This window comes from Hyla sarda, chromosome 3 (assembly GCF_029499605.1).
Source record: "Hyla sarda isolate aHylSar1 chromosome 3, aHylSar1.hap1, whole genome shotgun sequence".
NCBI lineage: Eukaryota > Metazoa > Chordata > Amphibia > Anura > Hylidae > Hyla > Hyla sarda.
Genome location: NC_079191.1, coordinates 240902896 through 240925369, shown reverse-complemented (window position 1 = coordinate 240925369; position 22474 = coordinate 240902896). Strand labels below are relative to the sequence as shown.

General features: G+C 43.5%; 1 protein-coding gene and 1 long non-coding RNA gene across 2 annotated transcripts in view; one reads left to right on the top strand and one right to left on the bottom strand.

The window, feature by feature from the left end:
• The window catches only part of SLC16A10 (solute carrier family 16 member 10), a 144865-nt gene that overhangs the window by 41700 nt on the left and 80691 nt on the right, over positions 1–22474 (bottom strand). The gene's annotated exons all lie outside the window — the stretch shown is intronic.
• LOC130362211 (uncharacterized) lies at positions 16451–22053 on the top strand. The gene is made up of 2 exons (XR_008891321.1): positions 16451–16580; positions 21678–22053. It is a non-coding gene; the product is annotated as an uncharacterized LOC130362211 (long non-coding RNA).

Below are 22474 nucleotides of genomic sequence, written 5' to 3'. Positions count from 1 at the left end.
GTGAGGAGGAAAAAACAAAAGTGCAAAAATGAAAAATGGCCCGGTCCTTAAGGGGTTAAGTAAGCCTGAGTCCTTTAAGAAAAAATGGTCTACTGCCAGACACCCCTTTAAAAAACAACTACCGTATATACTAGAGTATAAGCCGAGTTTTTCAGCATGATTTTTCGTGCTGAAAACACCCCCCCCCCCCCCTCAGCTTATACTTGAGAGAATAAAAACCCTTCTGGCTTAGCTGTGAGGGGATGGGCCAGGCCATCTATGCTGCAGGGACCGTCCGGTGGGGAGGGTTAGTCATTCCGGGCTGTCCATCTTCACCTGGAAGCCCTCTTCTCCGCTCCGTGCCGGCCCCGAACTGGTGACGCTGCATTGACGCCACCGCGCAGGGACGTTCATGCGCAGGGAAGTGACGGATGTCCCCACGCGTCGTCAATGCAACGTCACTAGTCCGTGGCCGGCCCGGAGAAGAGGGCCTCCCGGTGAAGATGGACAGCCCGGAAAGACTAACCCTCCCCACCGGACGGTCCCTGCAGCATAGATGGACGGCCCGGACCAGCTCACCCTTCCACAACTGGGGAGGTAAGTAGAAAACAAAAGGGGGGTCTGGATGATGTTGAAGGGATTGACAGGCGGTGATGATGAAGGGGGGGATGATGACGAGGGGGATGATGATGGGGTGATAATGACGGCGTGATAATGAAGGGGGTGATGATGACAGGGGTCTGGATGATGACATGGGGTGATGATATTTTTCCCACCCTAGGCTTATAGTTGAGTCAATAACTTTTCCTAGGTTTTGGGGGTAAAATTAGGGGCCTCGGCTTATATTGGGAACGGCTAATACTCTAGTATATACGGTTTAAGTACCAACAGCAAAAAGAAATCCTCAGTATTTTTTCACAAAAAAATGCCAAAATGGCCCGCAAGGCGATTTTTCATTGAAAACGCTGTGGCCAGATGAGAAATTGCAACACGTTTTTTAGTTTGGCGTTTTTTTTAATCCTTTTGCCGTTTCAGCTCCTTGGCGGTTTTGCAAAGTTGCAGCATGTTGAGCCTATGGTGTTTTTTCCCCTGAAATCGTGGTGTTTTTCCCCCATAAGGGTATGGTTCACACTACAGTGTGTGAACGAAATCTCCGCTCTCTGAATTCAGCAAGTAGAGATTCAGACTGGCAGCCGGCAGCGGCGGTAGGACCGTGCGGCATTGCGCCGTCACCATTGACGGCTATGCAGTGCTCGCGGACTTCTGCGCAAAGAATGAACATGTTCTTTCTTTGCACGGAACAATTTCCACGGCGGAATTGTCCGCCGCTGAAATTTCGCAGTGTGAACGGGTCTCACGGAGACCCATGCACACTAATGTTAAGTTCACACCACGGAATTCCACGGGGAATTCCATAGTGTGAACTAGGGATCGACCGATTATCGGTATGGCCGATATTATCGGCTGATAATCACGATTTTGGGCATTATCGGCAATTACCTTGCCGATAAGCCGATAATGCCCCGCCCCGGTTCCGCCCCCACCGCACCGCGACCGCCCCCCCGCACTGCACCGCACCGCGTCACACCCCCCACCGTAGTGCTGGGCGGTATACCGGTATGGATTTTTGCCCATACCGCTATACCGGTCGGGCCCCTCCCCCACCCTCCGAGTCAATAAAAAAAATTAAACTTACCCGTAATGGGGGTGGTCCGGGCCATCAATCCTTCCTTCCTGTAATGTCCGGCGGCATTCCGGGTGGAGGGTGAACCGGTCCGGGCTGTCCTTCTCCGGGGGTCATCTTCTCCACTCCGGGCAGGCTCCGGCATAGTACGCTGCATAGACGCCGCTACGCTGTGACGTCAGGTGCGTCGCTGCACACGTGCGTCACTGCGCAGCAGCGTCTATGCAGTGTACTAGGCCGGAGCCTGCCGGGAGTGGAGAAGAGGACCCCCGGAGAAGAAGGACAGCCCGGACCGGTTCACCCTCCACCCGGAATGCCGCCGGACACTACAGGAAGGAAGGATGGATGGCCCGGACCACCCTGACAGGTAGGGGGAGAGAAGCGGGTGGCGGCAGCGGCCTATGGCACCGCAAAAGCCACTGCAGTGCATTGATTTAAAGCGCCCGCTTTAAATCAATGTTCTGCAGCGGTGTCGCGGGGGGATAAATAGCCGATAACTTATACTGGAATATCGGTATAAGTTATCGGCTATCGGCCCTAACCTCCACCGATTATCGGTATCGGCCCTAAAAAAAACGATATCGGTCGATCCCTAGTGTGAACATACCCTAAAAGTCAAAGGGAGTAAAACAACACAAAGAAAAACAACATGTGGGTTTTAACTTTGGCATTTTTGCAGACGGTTTTTATTCTTTTTCGGACTTTAGCGATCCATAAAAAGTGATGGAGATACCTTTTTTTAATAAGATTTTGTAGGGTACCATTAAAAAAAAAAAAAAAAAAAGATACAGTAGTGATGGAAAAAATTGTATCTCACAAATTTGGTCTTTTTCATAACAACATTTTTAGTAATTTTTAAAACAGGGATCAATCTATATGGGAGAGCAGGGCACTAAAAATGTAGCCAACAATAAATAAAAATGTAGTGTATGTACTGTTCCATGATGGGAGTAGTAGTACTTGTACTAATTGACAGATCCCGCGGGTCTGTTGCGATCCTTCTGTATAATTTATAGATGCGGCCGGCCGCTCTTCTCTGGTCCCCTGAACTGCCGTATATATACACAACTATTCATATTTCCCGCAGAGAGCTGTGATTGGCCAGATGGTTCCAGCCAATCACAACTCTCTGTGGAAAATATGAATAGGTATATATGTATGTGTATATATATATATATATATATATATACACACGTCATCGCAGGGGACGATAGAAGAGCGGCCAGCCACATCTATACATTATACAGGAGGATCACAGCGGTTGGAATACTTGTGAGAAAAAAGACCAATGGATCCAGGCGCTGCTCTATCCAGGTATGCACAGCATGCAGGTAAGTGTTCTTAATCAAGCAATTTTATTGTACACAAAACAACAAAAGGATCATAACGCGTTTCGGGGTAAATTCCCCTTCCTCAGATGATCTAGCTAGATCATCTGAGGAAGGGGAATTTACCCGAAACGCGTCATGATCCTTTTGTTGTTTTGTGTACAATAAAATTGCTTGATTAAGAACACTTACCTGCATCCTGTGTATACCTGGATAGAGCAGCGCCTGGATCCATTGGTCTTTTTTCTCACAAGTATTCCAGTTCCTACAGGGCGTTGACACGCTCCTGTGACCATCAGGCTCGGCAGCTCATCCAACTTTATCTGGTACCCCAATCAAGAGGTGATATGCGCAATTCTTCTACTTTAAGGTGAGCGGCCACCCTGACTTAAGTCCTGGGTGTACATTCAGCATACTTTTTGGTTCCCTCACCTGCCAAGGGTAATACACGAGGCGCTGCCTCCCGGTTGTCTTTTTTGTCTTTATTCGATCACAGCGGTTGTCAGGAGTGACATCCGCTGTGATCTTTCCTTAACTGCAGGTACTACTGCTCCCAACATGGAGCAGAGTCTGCTCAATGCTGGGATCTGTAATACCTGCATTAATAGACAGATCGCAACAGGTGTCAGAAGTTACACTCGCTGCGATCTGTCTATTAATGCAGGTACTACAGCTCCCAGCATGGAGCAGAGTGTGCTCCATGTTGGGAGTAGTAGTACCTGCAGTTAAGGAAAGATCACAGCTGGTGTCACTCCTGACACCCGGTGCGATCGTCCTATCTATTACAGAGATGTGGACCCACTCTATATAGTGCTCGCATCTCTGCACTATACTCCGGGTCGGCCAGTGATATGAATAGAACATGAATGAGTGATGTGAATTTCTATTCACATCACTGGCCGGCCGGAGTACAGAGCAGAGATGCGAGCGCTGTAAAGAGCTGCTCTGCATCTCTGCTATATTATGGACGATCGCATCGGGTGTCAGGAGTGACACCTGGGGTGATGTGTCTATTAGTACAGGTACTACTACTCCCATCATGGAACAGTCCGTTCCATGCTGGGAGTAATAGTACTACCTTAAAAATGTAAAAAACATAGGGGAAAAAAAGGTGAAATACACACACACACACACTTTACTAAAAATGTATTAAAATTTCATTATAAAAAATATAAATTTTGTTACATAAATTTTTTTCCATCACTACTGCATCCTTTTTTGGTACCCAACAAATTTTGAAAAAACGTCAGAGGCCAAAAATGCAATTTCCACTCAAAGTAAAAAAAAAAACACCAGAAAAAAACGGAAGAAAAAAACACAAGAGAATGCTGTGGCATTTTTTTCATGCGTTTTTTTTTTGTGCCACAAAAAAAAACAAGTAGAAACTTAGCCTAAGGTTACGTTCACATGTACAGGATCTGCTGCACATTTTCACTGCATATTTTGTGCAGCTGATTAAGCTACCCATTAACTTTAATGGGTAGGAAAATCAGCTGCAGTGAATATGCAGCAATAATATGCAGCAGATCCTGCACATGTAAACGTACCCTACAGCTCTAATATGAACACACAAAAAAATTTACTAGCCATATGCAGACTCAAATAGATATGCACATTATCCCAAATGCTTAACATTACATTTACAGTTATGTTTTCTGGGAAGTAGGAGAGGGTTGAAGAAAAGGTGAGCCAGATGTTTCTCTGTAATATTTCCGATAGCACAGATATATGAAAGAACAGCTGGACTCCAGTAACCAATTATACAAGTCAAGAATATTTACAAGTTGGGCATTAGTGGCTACCTGCTGCCTTTATCAAATATTAACTGCTTATTATGGGAACATAAAAGCTGGTCCCACCTGCTGAGTTAGGCATCTCTGGTGCTCTGGTAACTCACCCGTGAGTGTTTGAAGCCATGAATTACACCAGTAAATTAGGATGAACTAATACAATTACACAATGTAAATTCTACTGCCATCCACTGTCCTCACTGAACCGAACTCCTTAAATAACCTTTGTCAAATGGCAGCTGTTCATGAGGCGCTGCTTCTATGTTACCATTGATTATTATTAATGTCTTTATTATCACTAGTACTGTAGCATTATGCTAAAGGTCAATTTACATAGTACTGCCTCTATGGAAGTATATGGCATAGTGTCTACCTATCCAGCATGGCACCTTATGCCAGGGCTTTACAAACCCCAGGTGCCTTATGCCAGGGCTTTACAAATCCCAGGTGCCAGATCACCACAGCGACTAAGAATTTCATGGTGGCACCCAGGATTTCGTCATCCTTTCCCAATAGGGCTTGTCCATACTTAACTCTTTAAGGACCCAGCCCATTTTCCCCTTCAGGACCCAGGCCATTTTTTGCACATCTGACCACTGTCACTTTAAGCATTAATAACTTTGGAATGCTTTTACTTTTCATTCTGATTCTGAGAATGTTTTTTCGTGACATATTCTACTCTGTTAGTGGTAAATTTTTGTTGATACCTGCATCATTTTTTACTTTGTTTTAACTTTGAAACTCTCTGCTTATAAGGAAAATGGACATCCTAAATACATTATACATTGATTCACATATACAATTGGGGAGATTTATCAAAACCTGTGCAGAGGAAGAGTGGTGCAGTTGCCCATAGCAACCAATCAGATTGCTTCTTTCATTTTCCACAGGCCTCTTTAGAGGCCTGTGGAAAATGAAAGAAGCAATCTGATTGGTTGCTATGGGCAACTGCACCACTCTTCCTCTGCACAGGTTTTGATAAATCTCCCCCAATATGTCTATTTTATGTTTGCATCAGAGGGCTTCAAAGTTGAGCACTAATTTTCCAATTTTTCACAAAATTTTCAAAATCGGAATTTTCGAGGGGCAGTTTAGTTTTGAAGTGGATTTGAGGGGCCTTCATATTAGAAATACCCCATAAATGATCCCATTATAAAAACTACACCCCTCAAAGTATTCAAAATGACATTCAGTAAGTGTGTTAACCCTTTAGGTGTTTCACAAGAATAGCAGCAAAATGAAGGAGAAAATTCTTCATTTTTTACACTCGCAGGTTCTTGTAGACCAAGTTTTTGGAGAGAAATCACCCTAAAATGTGTAATCCAATTTCTCTCGAGTAAGGAAATACCTCATATGTGTATGTCAAGAGCTCCGTGGGTGCACTACAAGGCTCAGAAGGGAAGGAGCAACAATGAGATTTTGGAGAGGGAGTTTTACTGAAATGGTTTTTGGGGGGCAAGTCACATTTAGGAAGCCCCTATGGTGCCAGAACAGCAAAAAAAAAAAAAAACACATGGCATACTATTTTGGAAACTACACCCCTCAAGGAATGTAACAAGGGGTACAGTGAGCCTTAACACCCCAAAGGTGTTTGACGACTTTTTGTTAAATTTGTATGTGTAAATTAATTTCTATTTTTTTTCCACTAAAATGCTGGTTTTCCCCAAAATGTTACATATTTACAAGGGGTAATAGTAGAAAATGTCCCCCAAAATTTGTGACCCCATCTATTCTGAGTATGGAAATACCCCATGTGTGGACATCAAGTGCACTGCGGGTGTACTACAATGCTCAGAAGAAAAGGAGTCACATTTGGCTTTTGGAAAGCAAATTTTGCTGAAATGGTTTTTGGGGGGCATGTCACATTTAGGAAGCCCTTTAGTGCCAGAACAGCAAAAAAAAATAAAAATAAAATAACACATGGCATTTTGGAAACTACTCCCCTCAAGGAACATAACAAGGGCTACAGTAAGCCTTAACACCCCACAGGTGTTTGATGACTTTTCAATAAAGTCGGATGTGTAAATGAGAAAAAAAAAAATTCACTAAAATGCAGTTTTTTCAAATTTTACATTTTTACAAGGGGTAACAGGAGAAAATGCCCCCCAAAATTTGTAACCCCATTTCTTCTGAGTATGGAAATACCCCATGTGTGGACGTCAAGTGCTCTGCTGGCGCACTACAATGCTCAGAAGAGAAGGAGCACCATTGAGCTTTTGGAGAGAGAATTTGATTGGAATAGAAGTCGGGGGCCTTGTGCACGGGGGCGTGGTGCCAGAACAGGGGACCCCCCCCCAATATGTGACCCTTTGGAAACTACACCCCTCAAAGAATTTAAAGGGGTATTCCAGGATTTTTTTTTATTTGACTATGCTACAGAGGCTGTTAAGTTAGTGTAGTTCATAATATAGTGTCTGTACCTGTGTACAGCATACAAAATGACTATTGTCTCAGATTTTTCCCAGGTTACAATGCAGCAGAGACCTGACTCACTAGTCTGCTGATGACAGGGAGCCTGTCTACTTCAATGGGTGGAGGGTGGGAGAGAGATTAATCTGCAACAGCTGTAGGCACCCTGATAGAAAACCACATTGATTTGAATGGATGCAGCTCATTTATGTTTCAATGGGTGGGGTGGCTGATGTGTGGGAGGGAGCAAGATGGAATTGTGGGATTTGTAGTCAAAAAAAGAAAAGTCAAACAGGAAATACTAATTCACAAACAGCTAGCCACAATATTATGGTAATCTCAGAACATAGCCATTTAGCCCCAAGACAAGCAGAGATCCTTCCTAAGCATGTCCATTACTGTCTGCCAGGTACTTACTAAAATCACCTTATGGTGGATAAACCCTTTAATAAGGGGTGCAGTGAGCACAGATCTTTGGAACAGTGGGCTGAGCAAATGAAAAATTACATTTTCCTTTTCACGGATCACTGTTCCAAAAATATGCCAGACACCTGTGGGGCGTAAATGCTCACTGTACCCCTTATTACATTACGTAAGGGATGTAGTTTCCAAAATGGGGTCACATGTGGGGGGGGTGCATTGTTCTGGCACCATGGGGGCTTTGTAAACACATGTAGCATTAAATTACGGACACATTTTCTGTCCAAAAGCCCAATGGCGCTCCTTCTCTTCTGAGCATTGTAATTCACCTGCAGAGCACTTTACATCCACATATGGGGTGTGGGGGAGATTTATCAAAACCTGTGCAGAGGAAAACTTGCCCAGTTGCCCATAGCAACCAATCAGCTTGCTTCTTTCATTTTTATGAAGGCCTGTGAAAAATGAAAGAAGCGATCTGATTGGTTGCTATGGGCAACCTGGCAAGTTTTGATAAATCTCCCCCTATGTTCTTACTCAGGAGAAATGTGGTTACAAATTTTGGGGGGATTTTTTCTCCTATTTTCTCTTGTGAAAATAAAAAAAATTTAGGGTAACACCAACATTTTAGTAAAAAAAAAAAAATGTCTTCATTTTTCCATCCAACTTTAACGAAAATTCGTCAAACACCTGTGGGGTGTTAAGGCTCACTATACCCCTTGTTATATTCCATGAGGGGTGTAGTTTCCAAAATGGGGTCACACGTGGGTATTTATTTTTCAGCGTTTAAGTTAGAACCACTGAAATATCAGCCACCCCTGTGCAAATCACCAACTTAGGCTTCAAATGTACATAGTGCGCTCTCACTCCTGAGCCTTGTTGTGCGTCCGTAGAGCATTTTATGCCCACATATAGGGTATTTCTGTACTTAGGAGAAATTGCGTTACAAATTTAGGGGGTCTTTTTTTTCCCTTTTACCTCTTGTGAAAATAAAAAGTATGGGGCAACACCAGCAGGTTAGAGTAAAAATGTTTATTTTTTACACTAACAGGCTGGTGTAGACCCCACCTTTTCCTAAGACGTAAAAGGAGAAAAAGACCCCAAAAATTTGTAACACAATTGTTTCCGAGAACGGAAATACCCCATATGTGGCTCCAAAGTGAGAGAGCACTATGTGCAATTGAGGACTAAATTAGGGATTGCATAGGGGTGGACATAGGGGTATTCTACGCCAGTGATTCCCAAACAGGGTGCCTCCAGCTGTTACTAAACTCCCAGCATGCCTGGGCAGTCAGTGGCTGTCCAGAAATGCTGGGAGTTATTGTTTTGCAACAGCTGGAGGCTCCGTTTTGGAAACACTGCCGTACGATACACTTCCCCCCTCCCCCAATAAAAATTAAAAATGTAAGGGGGTGTATATGAAGTGTTTTACCCTTTATTATGTGTTAGTGTAGTGTAGTGTTTTTTTGGGTACAATCACACCGGCGGGTTTATGGCGAGTTTCCCGCTAGGAGTTTGCGCTGCTGAAAATTTGCCACAGCTCAAACTTGAAGCAGGAAACTCCAGCTAATACAAAGCTACAACTCCCAGACCGTGCATGCTGGGAGTTGTACTTCTGCAACAGCTGGAGGCACACTGGTTGGAAAACCTTAAGTTAGATTCTGTTATCTAACTCAGTATTTTCCAAACAGTGTGCCTCCAGCTGTTGCAAAACTACAACTCCCAGCATGTACTGATCGCCGAAGGGCATGCTGCGAGATGTAGTTATACTAGAGCTGGAGGTACATAACTACAACTCCCAGCATGGCGAGACAGAAGTTTGCTGCTTGTGCCTGCTGGGAGTTGTAGTTTTGCAAGATTTAGAGGGCCACGGTTTAGAAACCACTGCACAGTGATCTCCAAACTGTGGCCCTCCAGATGTTGCAAAACTACAAATCCCAGCATGCCCAGACAGCTGTCTGGGCATGCTGGGAGTTGTAGTTTTGCGACATCTGGAGGGCTACAGTTTAGAGACCACTGTATAGTGGTCTCCAAATTGTAGCCCTCCAGATGTTGCAAGGCAACAACTCACTGGCTTCCGTAGTGGCAGGTTTGCCGCACCAGGGAGAGGATCACCGCTGGTAAGCTACCTCCACCATCGCCGCCGGTCACAGGACAGTTTCCCCATTCTGCCAGGACAACAGTCGGTGGGCAGAGCGGGGCAACCAGAGACCCGTATGACCCGGAATCACCACATGGGGGGGGTACAGGACCCCCCAGGGGTTTGCACGGGGTGCCTGCTGATAGATATCAGCAGTCATCCCGGCCCGGGTTCCGCGTGGCGGGAATCAAAATTCCCATGGGCGTACAGGTATGCGCTGGGTCCTTAAGTTCCAGGGCGTTGGGGCGTACCTATATGCCCTGGGTCCCTTAGTGGTTAAAAAAATAATAATAATAAACTGTTTTACTTTCCCCGCCTACATTCCTGAGCTGATCACAGTTTTGCTTGAGGTGGTCAGCACTACAGTCTTACAGAACCAGCAGGCATCAGGTGACTATTGCAGCCAATCAGTGGCCTTAGAAGTGAGGCTCTCTAGTCAGGAGTAAGGAGCTTCACGGCGATGCTGCTAATTTGCTGCGAATTCTTTCTGGAATTATTTTGAGTCTGACCACAGTGCTCTTTGCTGACACCTCTGTCCATGTCAGGGCATTCTGGAATTCTTTTCAGTCTGACACAGTGCTCTCTGCTGACACCTCTGTCCATGTCAGGAACTGTCCAGAGTACAAGCAAATCCCCATAGCAAACCTTTCCTGCTCTGGACAGTTCCTGATACGGACAGAGGTGTCAGCAGAGAGCACTGTGGTCAGACAGAAAATAACTACACAACTTCCTCTGAAGCGTACAGCAGCTAATTACTGAAAGGATTAAGATTTTTAAATAGAAGTAATTTAGAAATCTGTTTAACTTTCTGGCTAAAGTTGATTTAAAAAAAATTGTTGAGTACCCCTTTAGGCTAGGTTTCGATTTTTATTTTTTTTGGCAAAAACGCCAATTAAAACACCCATTTTGCTGCATGGCGTTTTTTTGTGAAAAAATACTGCTGCCAGATGTTAGCTGCAACTCAATAGGGAACTTCAAAATGCAATATCCACTTGGTGTTTTTCAGTTTGGCGTTTTTTTTTTTTTTTATCCTTTTGACGTTTTTCAGGTATTTTTGGCTCCTTGGCAGTTTTTCAAAAACGACCTCTTGTTGAGACTTCATGCCATTTTTTCGGGAGAATCTTGGCTTTTACCTCCCATAGAAATCTATGGAAGTGAAAAAAACGCCAAGAAAAACGGCATGTGGGTTTTAACTTTGGCGTTTTTACAGGCATTTTTAAATCTTTTTTGATAGAATCCAAACAAGTGATGGGTACCATTTCGTAGGGTACCATTGAAAAAAAAATTATAAAAAAGATACAGTATTGATGGAAAAAATTGTATTTAACGAAATGTATGTTTTTTTTTTATAACAAAATGTTAATACATTTTTAAACAGGGATCAATTTATGTGGGCGGGCAGGGCACTAAAAATGTAGCCGACAATAATAAAAATGTAGTGTGTGTTTTTTTTTACTTTTTGTTTTTACATTTTTTAGGTAGTACTACTACTCCCAGCATGGAACACACTGTTCCATGATGGGAGTAGTAATACCTGTACTAATTGACAGATCACCCGGGTCCGTTGTGATCCTCCTGTATAATGGACCATAGAAGAGCGGCCGCCCGCATCTATACATTATACAGAAGGATCACAGCAGGTGTCAAAAGTGACATCCACTGTGATCTTTCCTTGACTGCAGGTACTACTGCTCCCAACATAGAAATTTTATAAAAAAAGCTATCTCCATCACTTTTTTGGATCGCTAAAGTCCAAAAAAGAATAAAAAAACGCCTGGGAGCTAAAAAAAAAAAAAAGAGTAAAAAAACGCCAAACTGAAATAAACATTTTTCGCAGAAAAAGCGCCATGCAGCAGAATTGGTGTGTCCCCCCTCCTCCCCAATTTTTTTTTATAAAAAGTAGAAACAGCCTAATAATTGAAACCCAGAGGGAAAATGAGTGGACATTATTAACTGACAAAGAGGGGGACGATGAGGGGACATTAATAACTTTCAAACACACATTGACACAAATTTAATGGTTTGTATTTTATTCGATGACACTTTTGCTTTTTAAGTTTAACCCCTAAAGGACCCAGCCCATTTTCACCTTAAGGACCCGAGCAATTATTTGCACATTTGACCACTGTCACTTTAACCATTAATAACTCTGGGATGCTTCTACTTAAGCATTTAATTCCGAGATAGTTTTTTCGTGACATATTCTTTTAACTTAGTGGTAAATCTTTGTCGATACTTGCATCATTTGTTGATGAAAAATTAAAAAATGTCATGGAAAATTAGAAAATGTAGCATTTTTCTAACTATGAAGCTCTCTGCCTGTAAGGAAAATAGACATTCCAAATAAATGTTATATTGATTCACATATACAATATGTCTTCTTTGTGTTTGCATCATAAAGTTGACATGTTTTTACTTTTGGAAGACATCGGAGGGCTTAAACTCCCAGCATGCCTGGACAGTCAGTGGCTGTCCGGAAATGCTGGGAGTTGTTGTTTTGCAGTAGCTGGATGCTCCGTTTTGGAAACACTGCCATACGATACGTTTTTCATTTTTATTGGGGGGGGGGGGGGCAGTGTAAGGGGGTGTATATGTAGTGTGGTGCTCTTTATTATGTGTTAGTGTAGTGTTTTTAGGGTACATTCACACGGGGGTTTACGGTGAGTTTCCCACTAGGAGTTTGCGCTGCGGCGGAAAATTTGCTGCTGCTCAAACTTGAAGCAGGAAACTCACTGTAAACCCGCCCGTGTGAATGTACCCTGTAGCTGAAACCTCCAGCTGTTGCAAAACTACAACTCCCAGCACTGACAGACCATGCATGCTGGGAAATGTACTTTTGCAACAGCTGGAGGCACACTGGTTGGAAAACCTTCAGTTCTGTTACCTAACTCAGTATGTTCCAACCAGTGTGCCTCCAGCTGTTGCAAAACTACAACTCCCAGCATGTACTGATTTCCGAAAGGCATGTTGGGAGTTGTAGTTATGCAACTGCTGGAGGTACGCAACTACAACTCTAAGCATGGCGAGACAGCCGTTTGCTGTTCGTGCATGCTGGGAGTTGTAGTGTTGCAAGATCTAGAGGGCCACAGTTTAGAGACCATTGCAAAACTACAAATCCCAGCATGCCCAAACATCAAACAGCTGTCTGGGCATGCTGGGAGTTGTAGTTTTGCAACATGTAGGGCTACAGTTTAGAGACCACCGATCACCACCGCCAGTAAGTGACAGGACATTTCCCCATTCTGCCCAAGAAATAATTATTATAAATATAATAAATATATGTGAAACTAATTAATTGAAAGTAATGCAAAGATGTAGACAATTTTGCATTACTTTCACTTAATTGATTTCACATATATTTATTATAATTATTTCTTGGTTTTGTGTCCTTATACTGTATGTGTATATGTCCTTATACTGTATGTGTATATGTATATATGCTAGGGATGTTAGGGACCCACTCTCAATAGGTGGCCTTGACGTGGCGAGTGGGCTTTGAACCTTTTGATCAAAACGTATATACTAACAACCTGTTAGTTTTTGTAATTATGCTGAGAAGCAATTAGATCATAATACAAAATTGTGGATGTGCGGCCATGTCTGTTTTTTCTACCAGGATTCACATTGTGTATTCTATCCCCTCCATTTTTTTTTTGTTCCACTTGACCTGCACTCCTCCACACCCCCTTAGCCCAACCCTATATAAGTAGCAGGTAGCTACACCTGGGCCCTTTCATTTTCTAGCAGTCTCCCAGTCTGACTGGGAGCATATGGTAAGTGTACTGTTACACCTTGTTCACACTGGTGTGGTGCTGTGCGGCATCCGTTGCTGCCGTGGCGCCGTGTCTGCGGGGGGTGCGGCCCGGAGACTGGTTTGGGTGGCACTGGGGCCGCTCTGCCAGTGGGTCGTTCCCCCTGTGGGCACTGGTGTCGCTGCAGTGGTGGGCGCCGCCCAGTGCTACACCATTTTATGCTAGGGACGTTAGGGACCCACTCTCAATAGGTGGCCTTGACGTGGCGATTGGGCTTTGTACCTTTTGATCAAAACGTATATACTAACAACCTGTTCGTTTTTGTAATTATGCTGAGAAGCAATTAGATCATAATACAAAATTGTGGATGTGCGGCCATGTCTGTTTTTCTACCAGGATTCACTTTGTTATATTTATGCTTATGTACTTTTTGAACTATGTATGTGTATAAAGTATGTATTACCTACTATTGTATATTTCCAATTGCAAAATGCTTTTCCGCTGGTCCCTGGGTTTATGGCTATCAGAGATTATGTTTCATTGATCCTTTGTGTAGTCCTCCCCACCACTAGATGTCACTGTGCCACAGTTGTTCAGCTAGTATGGTTTTTCATTAGCTGGCTTCGTCGCTTGTGCACATGCTCGGCTGTGTCCTCTTGCGGTAGTCCATGAGGTCGCGTCTATGTGTGGTTTCGATTACGTGCATGTTCACATGGGGGTGTCCTATGACTTGCCCTCTCTGGACGTCGGGGGAAGTGACGTCAGTGGTGTTGAATGCACCATACACAGACACGGAGCGGATGTGCACTGACATACTAGTAATTAAATACATGATGTGCTCTTTGTTCTCATTGGGTCACCATGTATACAGTCATGGCCGAAAATGAAGTATTTCTCACAGAAAAGGATTGCAGTAACGCATGTTTTGCTATACACATGTTTATTCATTTTGTGTGTATTGGAACTAAACCAAAAAAGGGAGGACAAAAAGCAAATTGGACATAATGTCACACCAAACTCCAAAAATGGGCTAGACAAAATTATTGGCACCCTTTCAAAACTGTGGATAAATAAGATTGTTTCAAGCATGTGATAATCCTTTAAACGCACCTGGGGCAAGTAACAGGTGTGGGCAATATAAAAATCACACCTGAAAGCAGATAAAAAGGAGAGAAGTTCACTTAGTCTTTGCATTGTATGTCTGTGTGGGCCCCACTAAGCATGGACAACAGAAAGAGGTGAAGAGAACTGACTGAGGACTTGAGAACCAAAATTGTGAAAAAATATCAACAATCTCCAGAGATCTAGATTGGCCTTTGTCCACAGTGCGCAACATTATCAAGAAGTGTGCAACCCATGGCACTGTAGCTAATCTCCCTGGGCGTGGAAGGAAGAGAACAATTGATGAAAGGTGTCAATGCAGGATAGTGTGGATGGTGGATAAGCAGCCCCAAACAAGTTCCAAAGATATTCAAGATGTCCTGCAGGCTCAGGGAGCATCAGTGTCAACGCGAACTATCAGTCGACATTTAAATGAAATGCTATGGCAGGAGGCCCAGGAGGACCCACTGCGGACACAGACATAAAAAGCAAGACTACATTTTGCCAAAATGAGCTGTGTGGAAAGATCAGGCCAAGATAGAGCTTTTTGGTAAAGCACATCATTCTACTGTTTACCGAAAACGGAATGAGGCCTACAAAGAAAAGAACACAGTACCTACAGTGAAATATGGTGGAGGTTCATTGATGTTTTTAGGGTTGATTTGCTGCCTCTGGCACTGGGTGCCTTGAATGTGTGCAAGGCATCATGAAATCTGAGAATAACCAAGGGATTTTGGGTTGCACTGTACAGCCCAGTGTCAGAAAACTGGGATTGAATTCGAGATCTTGGGTCTTCCAGCAGGACAATGACCCCAAACATACATCAAAAAGCAACCAGAAATGGATAGCAACAAAGCGCTGGAGAGTTCTGAAGTGGCCAACAATGAGTCCAGATCTAAATCCCATTGAACACCTGTGGAGAGATCTTAAAATTGCTGTTGGGAAAAGGTGCCCTTCCAATAAGAGAGACCTGGAACAGTTTGCAAAGGAAGAGTGGTCCAACATTCCAGCTGAGAGGTGTAAGAAGCTTATTGATGGTTAAAGGAAGCGACTGATTTCAGTTATTTTTTCCAAAGGGTGCGCAACCAAATATTAAGCTATGGGTGCCAATAATTTTGTCCACCCCATATTTGGAGTTTGGTAAGACATTATGTCCAATTTGCTTTTTTTTTCCTCCCTTTTTTGGTTTAGTTCCAATAAACACAAAGGGAATAAACGTGTGTAAAGAAAAACATGTGTTACTGCAATCCCTTTCTGTGTGAAATACTTCATTTTCTTGAAAAATTTCATGGGTGCCAACATTTACTGCCATGACTGTTTTAAAGGTCTGGGATTTAGCCACTCCCGGACGAAGGTCAGAGTGCCGAAATGCGCGTTGGGTTGGGGTCATCCCAGAACCTGCATTGTATTGTTCAGTATTGGACTTGTGGGTATCATTTGCTACTTTGTACTTTCCTGTCACTATTTGTTATTATCAACACACGGCACTTTACTTGTCTTTCACCTTTATGCGCTTATGCACATTACCTGCCGTTGTCTGCATTCATTTAGCTTTGTATATTCAGCATTAGTCATGTCCCCTGATTACCATCCTTCTTCATGCAGGGTGTCTGGTGATGCCGAATTTTTTAAATGTTTTTTCCTCCTCTTATATATGTGTTTAGTTTTAATGTATACCAATAAAATTTACTTTGTTTTTATTATCATTCAGTGACTCCATTGTAGCTTTTTCGGTTTTGTTTATGCACCAAAATTAGTATGCTTAAAAATGTCCTCTTCTGGGGAGGTGTCATGGCGTAGGCAGCACCTGAGCGTATCTCTCTCCGTTCCTCCTAACCCCCCCCCCCCCCCCAACTCCGGATAAGGTGATGCGGGTCACATGGGTCTGGGGATCGAGGTCACGTGCTCCGAGACCTGGATGTGGAAGCTGGGCACAAGCAAGGGCTCCACGAGGAGATGCCACAGCTATGGACTAAGGCTGTAAGTTAAACCTGCATTTTTCTGTTTTATCTGCCTTGATATTCGAATGGAGACCTGTGACACAAAATGTAGATGAGGAAAATGTACCTACTGGTTATTTGGAATGAACTAATAATGACGGAGCGATACTTTGTCGGGGCGGTGGGGCTGCTTCTTAGACAATGTGGAGAGAAAGGAGGAAAAACTTGCTCCACTTGCCCTCTCACTTCTCCTTGGCCAGGCCCCAGCCTGATAGGTGGAGGAACAGGGGCTGAGTGGGACTGATGTGCTATATAGACCTTACTAGAATATTGTATCTACTGCTGGAAATTAACCTGTTCAGGACCCATGACGTATGCATACGTCTTCACACCCTGGGCCTTAAGGACCCATGACGTATGCATACGTCATGGCGTTTTCCGGTCTCTGCCGCTCGCCGGGCAGAGATCGGAACTGGATGCCTGCTGAAATCCTTCAGCAGGCATCCAGGGCAAACGCCGAGGGGGGCCATGTAGGCCTCCCATGTCGGCGATCGCCGCAAATCGCAAGGGAAATCGCCCTTGCGATCTGCGGCGATACCGGGCTGATCGGGTCTCTGGGACCCGACCGCCCGGTAATTTCGCATGATCCCGGCTGTCACAGACAGCCAGGACCATGCTGGAGTATCGGAGCGAGGTGGCAAGCCGGCCACCTCCTCCGATCCCCTGCGATCTGTCGGTTAGTTAACCGACCAATCGCAGGAGGGGGGGCGGTTACTTCCTCCCGTCCTGCCCGGCCCCTGAAAGTCCGGAGAGGACGGGAGGAAGACCGGAGGACGCGGCGGGGGACGGGGGAGTGCTGGGGACCGGCCCCGGTACTTACCTCGTCTCTGAAGACCCGGATCCAGACGATGAAGACGGCGGCAGCGGCGACAGGTGAGTCGATCTTCAGCCGCGGTCGGGCCCTTTACAGCAATGCACGTCGCCGTAAAGCGACATGCATTGCTGTAATAGGACCCTGTAAACTACAACTCCCAGCATGCCCAGACAGCCCTTGGCGTCTGGGCATGCTGGGAGTTGCAGTTTTGCAACATCTGGAGGTCCACAGTTTGGAGACCACTGTGCCCTTCCAGATGTTGCAAAACTACACATCCTCAGCATGCCCTTACTGTCCAGGCATGCTGGGAGTTGTAGTGCTGTAACATCTGGCCCTTCAGATGTTGCAGAACTACAACTCCCAGCATGCCTGGACAGTTTTGGCATACTGGGAGTTGTAGTTTTGCAACATCTGGAAGGGCACAGATTGGGAACCACTGTATCAGTGGTCTGCAAACTGTAGTCCTCCAGATGTTGCAAAACTACAACTCCAAGCATGCTGGGAGTTGTAGTTCGGCAACATCTGGCTCTAAAGATGTTGCCGAACTACTACTCCCAGCATGCCTGAGAATGTTTGGGAGTTGTGGTTTTGCAACAGCTGGAGGCACACTGGTTGGGAAACATTGTTTCCTAACTCAGTGTTTCCCAACCCGTGTGCCTCCAGCTGTTGCAAAACCACAACTCCCAAACATTCTCAGGCATGCTGGGAGTAGTAGTTTTGCAACAGCTGGAGGCCCCCCCCCTGTGAATGTACAGGGTACACTCACATGGGCAGGGGGCTTACAGTGAGTATCAGGCTGCAAGTTTGCGATGCAGCAAATTTTGCGCGGCAGCTCAAACTCGCTGTAATCCCCCGCCCGTGTGACTGTACCCTAAAAACACTACACACCACTACACTAACACAAAATAAAATAAAAAGTAAAAAACACTACATATACACATACCCCTACACAGCCCCCCTCCCCTCCCCAATAAAAATGAAAAACGCCTGGTACGCCACGGTTTCCAAAATGGAGCCTCCAGCTGTTGCAAAACAACAACTCCCAGTATTGCCAGACAGCCGTTGACTGTCCAGGCATGCTGGGAGTTTTGCAACAGCTGGAGGCACCCTGTTTGGGAATCGCTGGCGTAGAATACCCCTATGTCCACCCCTATGCAAATCCCTAATTCAGGCCTCAAATGCGCATGGCGCTCTCACTTTGGAGCCCTGTGGTATTTCAAGGCAACAGAGTAGGGCCACATATGGGGTATCGCCGTACTCGGGAGAAATTGACTAACAAATCTTGGGGGTCTTTTTCTCCTTTCACCCCTTATGAAAAGGTGAAGTTGGGGTCTACACCAGCATGTTAGTGTAAAAAAATTAACTTTTTACACTAACATGCTGGTGTTGCCCTATACTTTTCATTTTGACAAGAGGTAAAGGGGAAAAAAGCGCCACAAAATTTGTAACACAATTTCTCCCGAGTACGGAGGTACCCCATATGTGGGCGTAAAGTGTTCTGGGGGCGCACAGAAGGGAGAGTGCGCCATGTACATTTGAGGTGATTTGCACAGGGGTGGCTGATTGTTACAGCGGTTTTGACAAACGCAAAAAAAACAAAACCCCACATGTGACCCCATTTCGGAAACTACACCCCTCACGGAATGTAATGAGGGGTGCAGTGAGAATTTACCCCCCACTGGTGTCTGACAGATCTTTGGAACAGTGGGCTGTGCAAATTAAAAATGTTGTACAGCCCACTGTTCCAAAGATATGACAGACACCAGTGGGGGGTAAATGCTCATTTTATGCCTTGTTACGTTCCTCAAGGGGTCTAGTTTCCAAAATGGTATGCCATGTGGGGGTTATTTTGCTGTCCTGGCACCATATGGGCTTCCTAAATGCGACATGCCCCCCGAGCAAAATTTGCTCTCAAAAAGCCAAATATGACTCCTTCTCTTCTGAGCATTGTAGTTCACCCATAGTACACCTCAGGTCAACTTATGGGGTACCTTCATACTCAGAAGAGATGGGGTTACAATGTTTGGGGGGTATTTTCTGCTATTAAACCTTGCAAAAATGTGAAATTTGGGGGGAAACACACATTTTAGTGAAATTTTATTTTTATTTTTTTACATATGCAAAAGTCGTGAAACCCCTGTGGGGTATTAAGGCTCACTTTATTCCTTGTTACGTACCTCAAGGGGTCTAGTTTCCAAAATGGTATGCCATGTGGGGGATTTTTGCTGTTCTGGCACCATAGGGGCTTCCTAAATGCAACATGCCTCCCAAAAACCATTTAAAAAAAACGTACTCTCCAAAATCCCCTTGTCGCTCCTTCGCTTCTGAGCCCTCTACTGCGCCCACCGAACACTTTACATAGACATATGAGGTATGTGCTTACTCGAGAGAAATTGGGCTACAAATATAAGTATACATTTTCTCCTTTTTCCCCTTGTAAAAATTCAAAAATTGGGTCTACAAGAACATGCGAGTGTAAAAAATGGAGATTGTGAATTTTCTCCTTCACTTTGCTGTTATTCCTGTGAAACACCTAAAGGGTTAAAACGTGGACTGAATGTCATTTTGAATACTCTGGGTGGTGCAGTTTTTATAATGGGGTCATTTGTGGGGTATTTCTAATATGAAGACCCTTCAAATCCACTTCAAACCTGAACTGGTCCATGAAAAATTGTGAGTTTGGAAATTTTGTGAAAAATTGGAAAATTGCTGCTGAACTTTGAAGCCCTCTGGTGACTTCCAAAAGTAAAAACACGTAAATTTTATGATGCAAACATAAAATAGACATATTGTATATGTGAATAAAAAAAAAATTATTTGGAATATCCATTTTCCTTACAAGCAGAGAGCTTCAAAGTTAAAAAAATGCAAAATTTTCAAATTTTTCATAAAATGTTGGGATTTTTCACCAAGAAAGGATGCAAGATACCACAAAATTTTACCACTATGTTAAAGTAGAATATGTCACGAAAAACAATCTCGGAATCAGAATGATAACTAAAAGCATTCCAGAGTTATTAATGTTTAAAGTGACAGTGGTCAGAATTGCAAAAAATGGCCGGGTCCTGAGGTGTAAAATGGCTGGGTCCTTAAAGGGTTAAAGGGGTACTCCGGTGGAAAAAAAATTCTAAGGACAACAAAACATAAAGACTTATTATTATATTAACGTCAGCAGAGAGCAGTGTGTTCGTGATGTCATCAGAGAGCATTCCAAAAAGAAAAGAATTTCCTCTGAAGTATTCAGCAGCTAAATACAGGAAGGATTAAAAAATTTTAATAGAAGTAATTTACAAATATGTTTAACTTTCTAGCACCAGTTGATTTAAAAAAGATTTATTGAATTTATCAATTTCAGGATTCATTGTACAATTAAAGTCCCCACACATATATAAGGGCAATTGTTCCTTTCCCTTTAGAAAACCTAACAATTCTCTAATAGGCTGAAGGTTGAATGGCAGAGGATTACAAAAGCAAGCCAGTATAAATTCCAATGCATCATTTCTTAAATGAACAAAAATATATTGTTCCCGTTGCTCGGCAATGACCCTGGGTCATAGCAGCCGGGTCCCTCGGGATATGAGGCGTGCTCAGCTCGTAAGCACACTTCAAACGCCGGTGACAGGACCAGCACTTACAGGTACGCCCTTGGTCCTTTAGTACCAGGATGCACGGGCATACCTGTACACCCTATGCCCTTAACAGTTAAAGTTTGCAGATACCTTGAAGAGCCAAAATATAAGAAATACTCAAACATTTTTTTTTTTTTATTATTTTCCATTTACATATTAGAAGATTGTAGCAACAGACTAGGAAATCAAGTTATGCTAAAATCAATAAAAATACAGAACATACACTTCATCCATCATGACTCCTGTGTATTTAATTAATAACTGGAAAAAAGTAGACAACATGTAAAACAACAGTTCTTATTCGTATTCTGGGCAGTTCCTAACATGTACAGAGGTGTCAGCAGAGAGCACTGTCGTCAGACTGAAAAGAACCATAGACCTTACTCTGGAGTATACAGCAGCTTAGAAGTACTGGAAGGATTAAGATTTTTTAATAGCAGTCATTGTTTACAAATCTGTTTAACTTTCTGGCACCAGTTGACTTGAAAAAAAAGATTTCAACGGTGTAAATACTTTCTATAGCTCAGCACTTATAATCTCTAAGTTGTAGAAAATGTGTGACAGATTGAAATATGCAAGAAAGGGCAATACAATTAGAAAAATCCTTGAATAACTGCTAAATGTTTACCCACAGGCCTGCCAATGAAGCTCAAAAAGAACACGCTGAATGAATGAAAGGAAGTGCAAGTTTTATTGGCATACCACAAGCAATACAGGTGCTCAGTACATACTAGTTGTTTACTTTGAAACAGAATCAGGAAGGCCCTGGCAGTCATGATAATAGCTCTGTTCCACCCACCTCTCCACCAATCAACCTTCACACTGGGGGATGTTCTGCTGATAAACCACACATGAGAAAGAACTAAAAACAGCCGAAAGACCATGTGTTTGGAAGTTTTATGTAATATTACTACAAACACAGAGTTACACAAGATGATCCACATCCACATAAATCACTGATTTTATTAAAAGCAGAAAAACTAAATAAATTGCTGATTGATGTATCAGTATCTTGTCTCAGACATGATTGTTTAATGTACTTAACACTGTATCTACTAAGAGCTATGGATGTTAACTCTTTAAGGACACAGACCATTTTGGCCTTGGCCAAATGTAAATTTTTTCCATCTCGCCTTTTAAGAGCCATCATTTCCTTTTTTTTCCCCCATCCACAGACTCATATGAGGGCTTGTTTTTTGCATGACCAACTGTACTTTGCAATGACAACTTTTATTTTATCATAAAATGTACTGCGCAACCTGCCTCCTCTATGGGTTAAATACTTAATGACACAGAAAAATAACATTTTTGGGTTTTATTTTTTTTTTCTCCTCTCCTTTTAAGAGCCATAACACTTTTTATTTTATTTTATTTTTATTTTTTTTACAGAGGCATTTGAGAGCTTTTGTTTTGTGGGACCCCTACAATCCA